This window comes from Saccostrea cucullata, unplaced genomic scaffold (assembly GCF_032062105.1).
Source record: "Saccostrea cucullata isolate Sc308-1 unplaced genomic scaffold, CSIRO_AGI_Scuc_v1 ctg19557, whole genome shotgun sequence".
Lineage (NCBI taxonomy): Eukaryota > Metazoa > Mollusca > Bivalvia > Ostreida > Ostreidae > Saccostrea > Saccostrea cuccullata.
The window spans coordinates 1-7,800 of NW_026937186.1; the positions used below are offsets into that span (position 1 = coordinate 1).

Consider the following 7,800-nt stretch of genomic DNA (forward strand, 5'->3'; position numbering starts at 1 on the left):
ATATTATTGTAATAATTAAGTATTTAAGCTTCATATGCTTTAACCAATTGAAAGGATGAAATTTTCGAGCGCAAAATCGGAGCAGGAAAAGTATTCTAGTCAAGGTCAGAGTTTTAGTAAAGCATATGAACGGCTAGAAAATTATGAGGATAAAAGCTCGGGAGGAAAACGGTAAGTGGAGGGATGGTATTGTTTGAGATAGAATGGTTAAATGCGGCATGAGATATTGAGAAGTGAGTTTGGAAATGAGTTAGTGAGAGTATTTTGTGCGTTTAGGAAGTTTGTTAAAAATGGTTTATACGGCGAAGAGTTAAAATGCAATTAAACGTGAAATGTAAAAATGATTTTGGTATGTTTTTAAAAATGGATTTAATCTTGATAATCGCTCTTTATAATGGCGAATGGTTATTGATGGATATGTGAATGAATTGAAATGGTCATATCTCAGTCATTTTTCAATGAATTTTGTATTTCAACACTCATTTATAGGAAATTTTACGCTCTTTCAGATGCTGTCACTAAAATTTGAGTGAAAGGTCAGGAAAATGATGTTTCTAAGCTCCAAGCCATCCAGAGTGCCTTAGTTACGCATATGCGAAAAGGGTCTAGAAATATTTAGCTGAAAGCAGATAAAAGCTCGGAGCAGGCAAAAACGGTAAGTATCATGGAGGGTGCATATGGTACTTGGTGTTTGAGATGAGAGATGTGTGTAATGATGGCGGCCATTGTGAGATTATTGAGATAAGTGAGTTTACATCGGAAATGAGGCTATAGTGAGACGGTGATGTTTGTGCCGTTATAGGGACGTTATTTAGGCTGTCTTAGAGTTGAAATGTGGTTTATCCAGTGCGGAAGAGAGTTGTAAACAGTGTCAAACATTGAAAACCGCTCGAAAATCGGTCTAAAAATGCTTTTTGAGCGTTTAAGTAAGTGCTATTACACAATGGAAGTGTTAAATATGTGAGCTTAAAGTTATAGTGTCTTAGATAATGGAGTGAATGGTTACTATGATGGATAGTTGAATGAATTGAAATGGGCATATTCAGCTTTTAATGAATGGTTTACTATTCAAGACTCATTTGAAGGAAATTTTGCCTTTAGACTGTTAAATTAGGAGGTCAGGAAAATGTGTTTATCCAAGATCAGAGTGCCTATTACGCTTGGAAGGGGGTCTAAAATATTTTGGCGTAAAATGGAAGGAAAACGGAATATCTGGAGGTCATAGTCGTTTTAGATAATTAATGGCGGATTGTTTATTGAGATAAGTGATTTAATGAAATGGGCATATAGGGGATTTTTCAAGGAATTATTTACTTTTGAGGAAATTTTACGTCGAAGATGCTGTCAAATTTGAAGTGAAAATCGGAAAAATGTTTCTAAGCTCCAAGCCATCCAGAGTGCCTTAGTTACGCATATGCGAAGGGGGTCTAGAAATATTTAGCTGAAAGCAGATAAAAGCTCGGAGCAGGCAAAAACGGTAAGTATCATGGAGGGTGCATATGGTACTTGGTGTTTGAGATGAGAGATGTGTGTAATGATGGCGGCCATTGTGAGGTTATTGAGATAAGTGAGTTTACATCGGAAGTGAGGCTATAGTGAGAGGGTGATGTTTGTGCCGTTATAGGAACGTTATTTAGGCTGTCTTAGAGTTGAAATGTGGTTTATCCAGTGCGGAAGAGAGTTGTAACAAAACAATGAACATTGAAAACCGCTCGAAAATCGGTCTAAAAATGACTTTTTGGCGTTTAATGGAAGTTGTATTACAACAATGGAATTTAATACTGTGACGTCATAGTCGTCTCTTAGATAATAATGGCGGAATGGTTACTATGATGGATAATGTGAATGAATTGAAATGGTCATATCTCAGTCATTTTTCAAAGAATTTTGTATTTCAAACACTCATTTGATAGGAAATTTTACGCTCTTTCAGATGCTGTCACTAAAATTTGAGTGAAAGGTCAGGAAAATGATGTTTCTAAGCTCCAAGCCATCCAGAGTGCCTTAGTTACGCATATGCGAAGGGGGTCTAGAAATATTTAGCTGAAAGCAGATAAAAGCTCGGAGCAGGCAAAAACGGTAAGTATCATGGAGGGTGCATATGGTACTTGGTGTTTCAGATGAGAGATGTGTGTAATGATGGCGGCCATTGTGAGATTATTGAGATAAGTGAGTTTACATCGGAAATGAGGCTATAGTGAGAGGGTGAGGTGTTTTGTGCCGTTATAGGAACGTTATTTAGGCTGTCTTAGAGTTGAAATGTGGTTTATCCAGTGCGGAAGAGAGTTGTAAACAGTGTCAAACATTGAAAACCGCTCGAAAATCGGTCTAAAATGACTTTTTGGCGTTTAATGGAAGTTGTATTACAACAATGGAATTTAATACTGTGACGTCATAGTCGTCTCTTAGATAATAATGGCGGAATGGTTACTATGATGGATAATGTGAATGAATTGAAATGGTCATATCTCAGTCATTTTTCTATGAATTTTGTATTTCAAACACTCATTTGATAGGAAATTTTACGCTCTTTCAGATGCTGTCACTAAAATTTGAGTGAAAGGTCAGGAAAATGATGTTTCTAAGCTCCAAGCCATCCAGAGTGCCTTAGTTACGCATATGCGAAGGGGGTCTAGAAATATTTAGCTGAAAGCAGATAAAAGCTCGGAGCAGGCAAAAACGGTAAGTATCATGGAGGGTGCATATGGTACTTGGTGTTTGAGATGAGAGATGTGTGTAATGATGGCGGCCATTGTGAGATTATTGAGATAAGTGAGTTTACATCGGAAATGAGGCTATAGTGAGAGGGTGCTGTTTGTGCCGTTATAGGAACGTTATTTAGGCTGTCTTAGAGTTGAAATGTGGTTTATCCAGTGCGGAAGAGAGTTGTAAACAGTGTCAAACATCGAAAACCGCTCGAAAATTGGTCTAAAAATGACTTTTTGGCGTTTAATGGAAGTTGTATTACAACAATGGAATTTAATACTGTGACGTCATAGTCGTCTCTTAGATAATAATGGCGGAATGGTTACTATGATGGATAATGTGAATGAATTGAAATGGTCATATCTCAGTCATTTTTCAATGAATTTTGTATTTCAAACACTCATTTGATAGGAAATTTTACGCTCTTTCAGATGCTGTCACTAAAATTTGAGTGAAAGGTCAGGAAAATGATGTTTCTAAGCTCCAAGCCATCCAGAGTGCCTTAGTTACGCATATGCGAAGGGGGTCTAGAAATATTTAGCTGAAAGCAGATAAAAGCTCGGAGCAGGCAAAAACGGTAAGTATCATGGAGGGTGCATATGGTACTAGTACTTGGTGTTTGAGATGAGAGATGTGTGTAATGATGGCGGCCATTGTGAGATTATTGAGATAAGTGAGTTTACATCGGAAATGAGGCTATAGTGAGAGGGTGATGTTTGTGCCGTTATAGGAACGTTATTTAGGCTGTCTTAGAGTTGAAATGTGGTTTATCCAGTGCGGAAGAGATTTGTAAACAGTGTCAAACATTGAAAACCACTCGAAAATCGGTCTAAAAATGACTTTTTGGCGTTTAATGGAAGTTGTATTACAACAATGGGGGGGGGGGGGGGGGGGGGGGGGGGGGGGGGGGGGGGGGGGGGGGGGGGGGGGATGGCGGCCATTGTGAGATTATTGAGATAAGTGAGTTTACATCGGAAATGAGGCTATAGTGAGAGGGTGATGTTTGTGCCGTTATAGGAACGTTATTTAGGCTGTCTTAGAGTTGAAATGTGGTTTATCCAGTGCGGAAGAGTTGTAAAGAGTGTCAAACATTGAAAACCGCTCGAAAATCGGTCTAAAAATGACTTTTTGGCGTTTAATGGAAGTTGTATTACAACAATGGAATTTAATACTGTGACGTCATAGTCGTCTCTTAGATAATAATGGCGGAATGGTTACTATGATGGATAATGTGAATGAATTGAAATGGTCATATCTCAGTCATTTTTCAATGAATTTTGTATTTCAAACACTCATTTGATAGGAAATTTTACGCTCTTTCAGATGCTGTCACTAAAATTTGAGTGAAAAGTCAGGAAAATGATGTTTCTAAGCTCCAAGCCATCCAGAGTGCCTTAGTTACGCATATGCGAAGGGGGTCTAGAAATATTTAGCTGAAAGCAGATAAAAGCTCGGAGCAGGCAAAAACGGTAAGTATCATGGAGGGTGCATATGGTACTTGGTGTTTGAGATGAGAGATGTGTGTAATGATGGCGGCCATTGTGAGATTATTGAGATAAGTGAGTTTACATCGGAAATGAGGCTATAGTGAGAGGGTGATGTTTGTGCCGTTATAGGAACGTTATTTAGGCTGTCTTAGAGTTGAAATGTGGTTTATCCAGTGCGAAAGAGAGTTGTAAACAATGTCAAACATTGAAAACCGCTCGAAAATCGGTCTAAAAATGACTTTTTGGCGTTTAATGGAAGTTGTATTACAACAATGGAATTTAATACTGTGACGTCATAGTCGTCTCTTAGATAATAATGGCGGAATGGTTACTATGATGGATAATGTGAATGAATTGAAATGGTCATATCTCAGTCATTTTTCAATGAATTTTGTATTTCAAACACTCATTTGATAGGAAATTTTACGCTCTTTCAGATGCTGTCACTAAAATTTGAGTGAAAGGTCAGGAAAATGATGTTTCTAAGCTCCAATCCATCCAGAGTGCCTTAGTTACGCATATGCGAAGGGGGTCTAGAAATATTTAGCTGAAAGCAGATAAAAGCTCGGAGCAGGCAAAAACGGTAAGTATCATGGAGGGTGCATATGGTACTAGTACTTGGTGTTTGAGATGAGAGATGTGTGTAATGATGGCGGCCATTGTGAGATTATTGAGATAAGTGAGTTTACATCGGAAATGAGGCTATAGTGAGAGGGTGATGTTTGTGCCGTTATAGGAACGTTATCTAGGCTGTCTTAGAGTTGAAATGTGGTTTATCCAGTGCGGAAGAGAGTTGTAAACAGTGTCAAACATTGAAAACCGCTCGAAAATCGGTCTAAAAAAAAAAAAAAAAAAAAAAAAAAAAAAAAAAAAAAAAAAAAAAAAAAAAAAAAAAAAAAAAAAAAAAAAAAAAAAAAAAAAAAAAAAAAAAAAAAAAAAAAAAAAAAAAAAAAAAAAAAAAAAAAAAAAAAAAAAAAAAAAAAAAAAAAAAAAAAAAAAAAAAAAAAAAAAAAAAAAAAAAAAAAAAAAAAAAAAAAAAAAAAAAAAAAAAAAAAAAAAAAAAAAAAAAAAAAAAAAAAAAAAAAAAAAAAAAAAAAAAAAAAAAAAAAAAAAAAAAAAAAAAAAAAAAAAAAAAATTTTTTTTTTTTTTTTTTGGGGGCCATTGTGAGATTATTGAGATAAGTGAGTTTACATCGGAAATGAGGCTATAGTGAGAGGGTGATGTTTGTGCCGTTATAGGAACGTTATTTAGGCTGTCTTAGAGTTGAAATGTGGTTTATCCAGTGCGGAAGAGAGTTGTAAACAGTGTCAAACATTGAAAACCGCTCGAAAATTGGTCTAAAAATGACTTTTTGGCGTTTAATGGAAGTTGTATTACAACAATGGAATTTAATACTGTGACGTCATAGTCGTCTCTTAGATAATAATGGCGGAATGGTTACTATGATGGATAATGTGAATGAATTGAAATGGTCATATCTCAGTCATTTTTCAATGAATTTTGTATTTCAAACACTCATTTGATAGGAAATTTTACGCTCTTTCAGATGCTGTCACTAAAATTTGAGTGAAAGGTCAGGAAAATGATGTTTCTAAGCTCCAAGCCATCCAGAGTGCCTTAGTTACGCATATGCGAAGGGGGTCTAGAAATATTTAGCTGAAAGCAGATAAAAGCTCGGAGCAGGCAAAAACGGTAAGTATCATGGAGGGTGCATATGGTACTTGGTGTTTGAGATGAGAGATGTGTGTAATGATGGCGGCCATTGTGAGATTATTGAGATAAGTGAGTTTACATCGGAAATGAGGCTATAGTGAGAGGGTGATGTTTGTGCCGTTATAGGAACGTTATTTAGGCTGTCTTGAGTTGAAATGTGGTTTATCCGTGCGGAAGAGAGTTGTAAACAGTGTCAAACATTGAAAACCGCTCGAAAATTGGTCTAAAAAACTTTTTCGGTGTTTAATGGAAGTTGTATTAACAATGGAATGTAATTTAGTCTGTCGTCTCTTAGATAATAATGGCGGAAGGTATATGACGATAATGGAAATGAATAATTGAAATATTATATCAATATTTTTCAATGAATTTTGTATTAAAATTTTCGATGAACTTTCAACTGTCTTAAATTTGTCACTAAAATTTAGGTAAAGGTCAGAAAATAGTTTCTAAGCCCAAGCCATCCAGAGTGCCTTAGTTACGCATATGCGAAGGGGGTCTAGAAATATTTAGCTGAAAGCAGATAAAAGCTCGGAGCAGGCAAAAACGGTAAGTATCATGGAGGTTGCATATGGTACTTGGTGTTTGAGATGAGAGATGTGTGTAATGATGGCGGCCATTGTGAGATTATTGAGATAAGTGAGTTTACATCGGAAATGAGGCTATAGTGAGAGGGTGATGTTTGTGCCGTTATAGGAACGTTATTTAGGCTGTCTTAGAGTTGAAATGTGGTTTATCCAGTGCGGAAGAGAGTTGTAAACAGTGTCAAACATTGAAAACCGCTCGAAAATTGGTCTAAAAATGACTTTTTGGCGTTTAATGGAAGTTGTATTACAACAATGGAATTTAATACTGTGACGTCACAGTCGTCTCTTAGATAATAATGGCGGAATGGTTACTAAGATGAATATTGTGAATGAATTGAAATGGTCATATCTCAGTCATTTTTCAACGAATTTTGTATTTCAAACACTCATTTGATTGGAAATTTTACGCTCTTTCAGATGCTGTCACTAATATTTGAGTGAAAGGTCAGGAAAATTATGTTTCAAAGCTCCAAGCCATCCAGAGTGCCTTAGTTACGCATATGCGAAGGGGGTCTAGAAATATTTAGCTGAAAGCAGATAAAAGCTCGGAGCAGGCAAAAACGGTAAGTATCATGGAGGGTGCATATGGTACTTGGTGTTTGAGATGAGAGATGTGTGTAATGATGGCGGCCATTGTGAGATTATTGAGATAAGTGAGTTTACATCGGAAATGAGGCTATAGTGAGAGGGTGATGTTTGTGCCGTTATAGGAACGTTATTTAGGCTGTCTTAGAGTTGAAATGTGGTTTATCCAGTGCGGAAGAGAGTTGTAAACAGTGTCAAACATTGAAAACCGCTCGAAAATCGGTCTAAAAATGACTTTTTGGCGTTTAATGGAAGTTGTATTACAACAATGGAATTTAAACTGTGACGTCATAGTCGTCTCTTAGATAATAATGGCGGAATGGTTACTATGATGGATAATGTGAATGAATTGAAATGGTCATATCTAGTATTTTCAATGAATTTTGTATTTCAAACACTCATTTGATAGGAAATTTTACGCTCTTTCAGATGCTGTCACTAAAATTTGAGTGAAAGGTCAGGAAAATGATTTTTTAAGCTCCAAGCCATCCAGAGTGCCTTAGTTACGCATATGCGAAGGGGGTCTGAAATATTTAGCTGAAAGCAGATAAAAGCTCGGAGCAGGCAAAAACGGTAAGTATCATGGAGGGTGCATATGGTACTTGTGTTTGAGATGAGAGATGTGTGTAATGATGGCGGCCATTGTGAGATTATTGAGATAAGTGAGTTTACATCGGAAATGAGGCTATAGTGAAGGGGATGTTTGTGCCGTTATAAGAAC

The 7,800-nt window shown here is 36.5% G+C and overlaps 3 long non-coding RNA genes across 3 annotated transcripts; all 3 read left to right on the top strand.

Moving 5' to 3' along the window:
* The first annotated feature begins 1,376 nt into the window (after window positions 1–1,376).
* LOC134247488 (uncharacterized) lies at window positions 1,377–3,277 on the top strand. The gene is made up of 4 exons (XR_009987864.1): window positions 1,377–1,477; window positions 1,934–2,079; window positions 2,537–2,682; window positions 3,138–3,277. It is a non-coding gene; the product is annotated as an uncharacterized LOC134247488 (long non-coding RNA).
* Window positions 3,278–4,046: 769 nt separating this feature from the next.
* On the top strand, window positions 4,047–5,880 carry LOC134247489 (uncharacterized). The gene is made up of 3 exons (XR_009987865.1): window positions 4,047–4,175; window positions 4,631–4,776; window positions 5,741–5,880. It is a non-coding gene; the product is annotated as an uncharacterized LOC134247489 (long non-coding RNA).
* A 482-nt stretch (window positions 5,881–6,362) lies between these two features.
* LOC134247490 (uncharacterized) lies at window positions 6,363–7,594 on the top strand. Its single transcript, XR_009987866.1, has 3 exons — window positions 6,363–6,456; window positions 6,912–7,057; window positions 7,509–7,594. It is a non-coding gene; the product is annotated as an uncharacterized LOC134247490 (long non-coding RNA).
* The last annotated feature ends 206 nt before the right edge of the window (window positions 7,595–7,800 follow it).